This window comes from Hirundo rustica, chromosome 2 (genome assembly GCF_015227805.2).
Source record: "Hirundo rustica isolate bHirRus1 chromosome 2, bHirRus1.pri.v3, whole genome shotgun sequence".
In the NCBI taxonomy this organism is placed as follows: Eukaryota; Metazoa; Chordata; class Aves; order Passeriformes; family Hirundinidae; genus Hirundo; species Hirundo rustica.
The window spans coordinates 29,271,692-29,280,382 of record NC_053451.1 but is presented as its reverse complement, the minus strand read 5'-3'; positions in this window follow the sequence as shown (position 1 = coordinate 29,280,382).

Sequence of the window (8,691 nt, the reverse complement as noted above, 5' to 3'; positions counted from 1 at the left end):
AGAATCTGAGAATAGAATTTGAAATAAAGTTACCATTCCCTTTGCAAGTATGATTCATGACTTTTCCCAGGCAGAGGCACATTTATAGCTTCCCTAAAGCCTCTTACTATCATTGGCCATGGACCAAGCAATTAAATATGTTTAAATACTCATTAAACTACATATTAACCAAGGATTCTTATTTTTTTTTATTGTTTTGATGATTCAAAATTACACCTTTCCCTTGAACAACCAATAAAAATATCTCTCGTGCTGCTGAAGGGAGTATAGGTGATGTGACGCAAAGATCACAACAAGGCACCACAAATCTGGTATCATAAAATGGCATCAGGTGGTGACTCAGTAGTAACACCATTTGTCTTTGATTCAGCCCTTATGTCCCAGTGTGGAAGTGTGGTCAGTGTGCATCTTCTATCACTAAACACATGCTCAAGTCTCAGTGTAACACCCAACAACTGAATAGCAAATATAAATGCATACTTTATCTTAGTTGTTCCCAAGAGTCTCCACAGTGAGTTCCCTAGTTTTTAACCTATTTATCTGTGAAACACAACAAGAGCTGGTGGTGTGGAAGCTTCCAGGTCTCTGTGTCCTGTGTGTTAATTAGAAGAGACTGACTGACCTCCACTGGATTGATCAGTTTGTTCACACTGTCGATGGTATCACAAATACATTCAAAGTACAGAGGGCACCGTCAGTAAATTGTGACCCCAAATTGTGGGGAATGCTTGCTATATGGGAGGGTGGGGCTGCCATTCAGAGACTACTTGATAAAATGAAGTAAGAGTCCAAGGGGGAACTTATGGGCTCAACAAAGACAAAAACTCAGTCCTGCATCTAGGGTAGGAAAACGACAGGCATGGGAAAGATTGGCTGGGGACCATCTCTACAGAAAAGAGTCTGCAATTTGAACATAAGCCAGCAGGGTGTCCTTGCAGCAATGAAGGTCAGCCACATGCTAGACTGCATTAGCAATACTGTAGGCAGTACGTCAAGAGAAATTATTTTTTCCTTTCATTTCAGAGGGGTTATGCTGTAGTTAATAAGAGACTGAATCCCGGGTTGGGGTCCCTTCACTGGCAAATGGGAGCATGTCAAATAGAGGGTCATAAGTTGGGCAACACTGTTTGAGGGGAGACTGATGGAGCTGGTTTTTTTATCATGAAGATTCCTGGAGGGGAGGGGAGGTACAGGACTAATTCCTTTGTCCAACAGGGTCACAGAGGTGATAGAAAACAGACTCTTCTAAGAAGTACCACAGAAAAAACCAGCAACTTTCAAACACTGTAGTGAGAGCGATTCAGCAATGCAATAGGTTGCCAAGAGAGGCTGCGACAATCTCTGCTCTTTGAGCTTTTCAAAACTCAGTTGAACAAGACTCTGAGCAAGCTGATCCAGTTTTTATGTCAGCATTAGGTCCTTTGAGCAAGGAGAGACTACAGCCTTTTTAAAGGCTATGAATGTATAGAAGTGCTTCTAAAACCTAAAAATCTGGCAACTCTTTAAAATGTATTATATTAAGGTATGAATATTCTGTATCTAATCATTACTTACTCACTGATGTTAGTGCATGGTAGAGCCGTAGAGCCATCAAAATTACAATGTTGTCATCTCCTACAAACATTAGTCAACACAGTTACTGGAGGTGACCAACTATCCAAAAAATGTGACTCTGTTGTCCTGCAGGGTTTTTTTGTGTGAACCAGCTCTGCACACCAGAGTCCCCTGTGAACCAGCTTGCTTCTTAACTTGACTTCTCTTGAAACCTCTATAATCTTTGTGTTTATAGTTGGGAAGAATCTGTCTTATCTGCCCCTCCTGATTTCAGAGTCGAATTCATAGATGCTCAAGGCAATCAATCTCCAAATAAATGAAATGGTAGTATCACGTGGAGTGGGACTTTCACAAACACTAAGCTGGATCAACTGAAGCCCTTAAGAGGGCCACTTCCTATTCATACAGCAGAGTAACAAGCATTAGTGCTCAAGTCCTTGCCCATCTTCTGATTTGAAGTCTGCAGGATCAGAGGTCACATCTTTAGAACTGCTGTAAGAACACTGTATCCAGGTGACCTTCATCCAAACCCTGGGGAAAAGACCACAAGTATTTTTCCGCCTGAGCATCTCCTGTGCACCCACGGCATTTTTCCATAATTTGCCCTTTGGAGTCACCAAGTTTATTGAAAAAGAAAAGGTAACTGAATACACTTATTCCATTTGGCTTCTCCTGTTTTGAATTACCAAGGAAAATAGTTATGCCTTAAAGCCTTCGTTGCATCTTAAGTTTTTTCTGACGTCAACTATAAATATTGGCTCCCACTCTATTTTCATGTGATGCCATATACAAACTTCAGTTCAAAACTGATTATCCTTATCACAGACCAGAACGCAAGTTTAGTGTTTTGGTTCAAGTTCTCAAAAAGTGGCATGTCACCTCTTGCTCTTTTCTTACTTAGGCTATGTGGTGTTTTAAATGATTCCTCATTTGGAAATTTCCTTTTCCTAACTCCTTTGAGACATTTTCATTTCCACCATTCAGTAACAAAACTCTGGTATCTTTTTCTTTTTCAGGAATAATGTGCTCAGAACTTGGAGTATGGGAAGCACCCACATCAATGCCATATTGCTTACAAAACCTGTCGGACTTACTTTGCCAACCCATATCCACAGTTCACAAAACTCTGCCAACTTGCAAACCCATGAGTGCTCTGCAACTGTGCTATTATTTCATTGACACTTTTAACTCCAAAACATTTCTGGTTAAAAGTGCCTTTGAAAAGGTTACATTTTTGTCAAGGAGAATTTAGAAATAATAAATTGGAAGGAAAAAATCTACTGACAATATAAATTTAAACTGTGTTACTATATTTCTTCTCAGAACTGGCAATTATTTCAGGTATGGCAGCTATGTCTGACACTACCTATCCTGATTTCTTTGCCATGGTGTGATGAACACAAACTCATGGCTGCATGGTGCCACACAATGACTGTTACAGGTATCTTGGTGATGACTTTAAACTGGGGCAATAATTCTCTTATTTTGTTGCATTACCTGTGGGAGATAAACTCTGTAATAATAAACAGAGCAATTATAAGTATCAGCTTATAAATCATATAGTAATTTAACACTGAATACTCTAAATGGTCAGTTTTTTCCACAGCTGTCTACCCTATGTGAGTGGTAAACATTGAAACCATACCCAAGTGAACAGATGATTTTAAAAGACAGAGGAGCTTATCACAGGGCTAATGGAAGATTACTTTTGCAATTTTAAGAATAATTCTCACAACTAGAAAGCAAACGTAATTTCTAGTATTTTATCGTTTGTGTCAGTTCTGTAATATTGACTATGCACAGTGGTCTTTCCTATGAAAGTAGTAAATATTTCTTATATTAATGCCATATTATTTATGTTACGTAGAAATAGCAAACATTCCAAGCCATAACTAGGAAGTCATAGGGAGAAAATTCTAAGAGTACACTTTTAGGGTTAACTGTGTCATTTCACATGAAAAGAATCTCAAAGGCAGTCACAAAAGCTACTAAATATAGGGCATTTGAACTTCTCCACCTTTGGGATTCTTCTTCACATAAACCCTTGTGAATCTGCTATATTTGGAAAGAAGGAGGAACACTAACATAAAAATCTTCAAAACAACTTCTGCTATTTGTTTCCTAGGGCCAGACTGCCAGACATGCACAGCGAAACCCAGGAAGAACTTGAGCTCAGGTGCTGCAGTAGTGGGCATGGTTCACATTCCGAAAATTACAGATCAGATTGCAGATTGGGCATCACATTTTCAAGAGTATGATGGGAAGAATGCACAGTCTGGCAACTTCTGCCCTCTGTTGCAATTCTGAGAAATCATTATAGCATTATCATACTAGGGAATAGTCCTGTCACACCTACACTTTCAGAACATGTTCACTTGCATTAGAAACAGGAAAAGTAATTTGTTGGCAGTATTAATGTATTTCAATTTTGGAAGGAGTATCTGTAAAAGGGAGAGCCACAGGTTTAAAAGAGCTATATCCAATAGACAAAGACAGGTCAAGCACATTACAGAAGGTATAGATGATGCAGTGCATCTAAGATATCTCTGCATCTGCAGCTGTCGCCTGTCCAATCTGTCCTGTGACACAGTTCTTAGTCCAAACGCTTCACAATGGAATACAAACACAACTCTCTCCTCTCCAGACAACAATTCAAATAATTTACCAGGAAATGACATTGAAACATTCAGTTTTGGATTGACTGGTTTTGTATCGGCAAACTGAAAGAAAAAACACCTGGACATCCTAAAATTTTAGAGTGTTCATTGTGTATCTGCCTATGTCCAACACCATGAAGACTGTATTACTCCCACTTAGCTAGCAATCATGCAGGTACTACTTGAGTGAAATCTTGGCTCCAGTGAAGACATTTCAGGGTTTTTTTTTCCTCTTTGCAATGGACTTATTTTCAAAATCTGAATACAGTTGCATTTAAAGGGACAATGCAACCTCTTGCATCGTTCTATTCCTTTGCAGCAAGTCAATATTACAGACCCCGGGTCATAGACACTGAAGGAAGAAACAGTGAGACTGGAACAGTAAAACTTCTCTGAGCTGGAGAAAGAGAGAAACTGGAATGATATCTATCCTATGGGAAATTTAGAAGTGAAAGTCACCAAAGTTAACAGGCAGCGTTCAATGGTTATTTAAAAAACACAACTAGAATAATAAGAATGAAAGAAGAAAAATTTTCTTCATAATTATCTTTAATTGTTTAAACATGGAATTACTTATTTAGTTCTTTTAATACTATATATTTTTCCTTGCTAGTAAGAGTGACTGGGATATACTGCATGAGAGACCGTGCAGACTGTGCAGCTTCAGGGGCAGTTCAGAGTAGCACCTCTGACAGCAGTGAACTATCACAGACTTTCTTACCAGCTACCTAATTATCTCAGATCTTCATCTTATCATTGTACTGCCCTCATTTACCCCAAACCAAATTACAGCCTGGAAGGAGACTGCCGTGGTGATTTGTGTACTTTATCTGATGAAAAGTTACATCATGTGGTCAGCTCTGGAATTGGGTTCAAGAGAAATTAAGACAGAACCTTGTATAATTGCCTATTCATAAAGAAAGCACGTCAGAACAATGTCACTGATGTTTTGCCTGGGGAGAAAGGGATCCAAGGACCTGACGATGCACCTAATGACTTCTGCATTCCCACGGTTGTTATATCATTGTCTTCTTTGTATTTTTAATAAGCAAATGCAGAGTTGCCTTCACATTCTCATTTTCAAGAACCCTGGGTATATGTAGATTCCACCCACTTGGAGGCTCCATTCTATTGCCGCAATTATATATACATTAATTTATTAAATTATGACTACTAATTACAGTTATTAATTTAATTAAATAGCCATTAAATTGTATCTTTTTCTGAATAAGCCTTGGATCATTTCATAAACAAAAAAAAAAAAAAATAGCATCTACATCATAAAAATGAATTTAAAAAGAGAGGTATGGGTATGTGCAGATAACATGGGAAATTAACATAACTTGCATTGTACAAGCACCGCAATGCCTTCTGCAGAAAGCCTACAGCACATTTTGGACTGAGTCCCTGGATTTTTTGGGCTTTTTAAAAATCAGTTCCTAGACATCATTGCTGAAATAAGAACCCAAAAAATATGAAGCAACTATATTTAGAACAAAAGGCACAAAATTTTGCCATATTTTGTTTCTCATTATCTTAGATAATTTACTAATTTTCTCAAGAACTTGCTTTAATAACTGTGACTTTCTGAAATTATAAGGAGCTGAAACTCTTTTCAAGTAATTTATGTCTTATATTGTTTCTAAATTTGGTCAGGGTAGCCTGAAGTAAATTAGAGAAAAAACCAGAAGTGTTTCAAAACAAGCATAGTAAGGCTGTTGTAAAAGATATTTTAATAATTATTGAATACATATGGTTCATGACAGACATAAAGATATTTGGATAAATGATGTGAGGCTTAACAGGCCACACAGAGCAGTGTCTCGACAATTAAAGCTTCTTCTGAGTCCTCTGTTGATAATGAAGCAATCAGGTTCTTCATGTATTTGAAAGGAGCAGCCCAGCAACCAGTGGAGTTGTTCTGATTCAGAAGCTTCCAACTGTGAACTTTCTCCTTTATTTGAATTCGCTTTTCTCAAAATTACCCACAGGGCTGTTTATTTCACTTAAATCTAGATATATATTTTTTTAATTAGGTAAGTCTGAGTAAGTGTAAAAAAGTAACAGCTCTTTGAGCTGGTTGGAAAGGACTGTCTTGTGGAGGTGACTGTTTCTCTTGCTCCTTAAGAATACTAGATTTAATATAATTTGAACTGTGTTTCTTGCACATTAATCTACTGCTAATATTTTAAATAATTAATAGCAGTCCAAATAAGAACAAATGAAAACAGAAATGGCACAAGAAGAAAATGAGAAAAGAAAGTGTTCGTACAACCCATGCCTCAGTGGAAATTCAGTTTGCAATATTTTTTGAAATTATCATTCATCACTCCCAGTTCAGGAGATTTTCATTTGTTGTTTCTGTGCCGTGGTGAGTTAGACAAAATATTTGAGGGAAGGATATTGTCCCCATCTCTTGCATGGGATGACACAACCTGGCTGCTGCTATCCGCTCTTAGAAGAACCAAGATATTTCCATTTCCAGAATTCTGTATTAGTGGTGAAAAGTGGCCACATTTCAAAAGCCTTCTGCTCTTTTTGACCCCTCTTTCTAAGTTTTCTTTTTAGTGATGACCTCAGAAGCTGTGAATTCTGCATGAGAAAGCAGAGAAGGGAGTACCTGCCTTGGGATAGTCATGAGCAAGGCTCCAACAGATTAGTTAGCATTCTGATGATAATGCGTGACAGGTAAATGAAAAGCCTGGTTTTCGGGAAGGGAACCAGTTTCTCGGAATTTGAAGTGTACTTTGTGACTCCCTGCAACATCAGCTCAGTAGCCATAATGCAGAACTGCCTAAAGTCCCTTCACCACAGACCTCTGCCCGCAGCTGCCTGTGGCCCAGCTGCTGATTCATCTCAAACACAACACCCATCATTCCTGTACTGCAGCTGCCGAGTCATTCCCAGCCTATAGTCACAAAATCCTCTGCCAAGTTCCCTCTGCCCCGTCCCTCATCTCTCCACTTATTTCTGTTCTGGAATCTCCACAAAGTTCTGCTTGTGCCATTCCCCACTACACTGTTGCCTGGCCTTTGTAGGCCTGGACACTCCCAAGGGAATCTGCTTTCAGTCATGCTCTGGAGTTCCCAATTTCAGACTGCAGCATCCCCAAATTCTCCATCAGTTTCTGACCCCGGGATCAAAATCAGCCAGTAGGTGTGCCTTTAGTTTCCTGGCACTCTCCCATTCTCTGAGGAATACAGCCTTGGGGTAGGATGCAGAAATTCACTGATTATGATCTTTCGGTCCATTTCCTTTCTTCCCTTCATTGGCTCCTTCTTGCCTCAAGGCCCTCACTGCTCCATCTTGGGAATGACTTTACAGCCTCATCCACCTCCTCATTACAAATCCAATGGGGTTTTGACCTCATACAGGAGAGTCCTCTGATGCAGACAGTGATAACCTTCCTGGGGCTGCCAATTGTCCCGTGCTTCACTGGACCGGAGAGCTGCTTTTACTGGATTTCATGCACCAGGTCTTTCAACCTGATGAGGGAGAAAGCATGCATTAACTAGTCTGCTGTATCCCCCTCCCCCAGCCCAGCCTGAGAGCAGTGGCCCGTGTGCTGTTCTGCCTTGGGTATTGTCATCATCTTTGCACCACACTGAGTCATGTTGCAGAATCTGCTAGGGAAGGAAAACGTGAAATACTGAGTCACAATCCCTAGAAAGAGAAACTATTGCTCTAACTGGCTTATCCAACTGTTTCAGTGTATTCATCTTTCTCATATCCTGCTCATTCTCTGCCACGGTATGGACAGAGGAATCCAAATCCACTGTTCTTTTCTACCTTGGAGCCTCAGCTTCAAAGGAGTCCAAGGGCAGTCCTGGACTGCACAAAGAATCCACTCCCTTGCCCACAGAAATGAAGCTGTATCTCTTGGTCTGACTAGAAAAGCACAGCCTTAGGCAGGAATCTGTTTTCCACTGCAGTCAGTGTGACAATAAACAGAAAAGACCTGAGGACTCCAGGGACGTACCAGGCCATGTGAAGTGAGGTTTTTGAATGGGGGTAATTCCTCTTTGGAAGTAAGAAGTGAGGTTAGCCTACTAATGTGCAGGCCAGGACAGCCAAAGCAAAAAAAGAGATTAAAATACGTCCAACTTAGGCCTAATATCCAACAACTTTTAAAACAAAACAGTTTATTGAGGATAGATTTTAAGAATGTAGTACAATCAATGGGGTGGCAGTGCTGGCAAAGGGTGATTTAATTCTTGGAACAGAGATGAAGGGGGGAAAAGAGTAATTATTAATTTAAATCTTTCACCTTTTTCTTCTCTATTGTGCAGGATGTATACAATTGAAATTTTCACACATACTTGCATTCACACATGCAAATTAGAGAACAGCCAGAGAAATATGTACACAAGGTCTGAGATGGTCAGATAAATATTCTGTCATCCACACCAAGGAAAAAAGCATTAGTCAGGCAGTGTGGTTCTCCATATTTATTTTTCTTTTTTAAAAAATGTTGCACTTT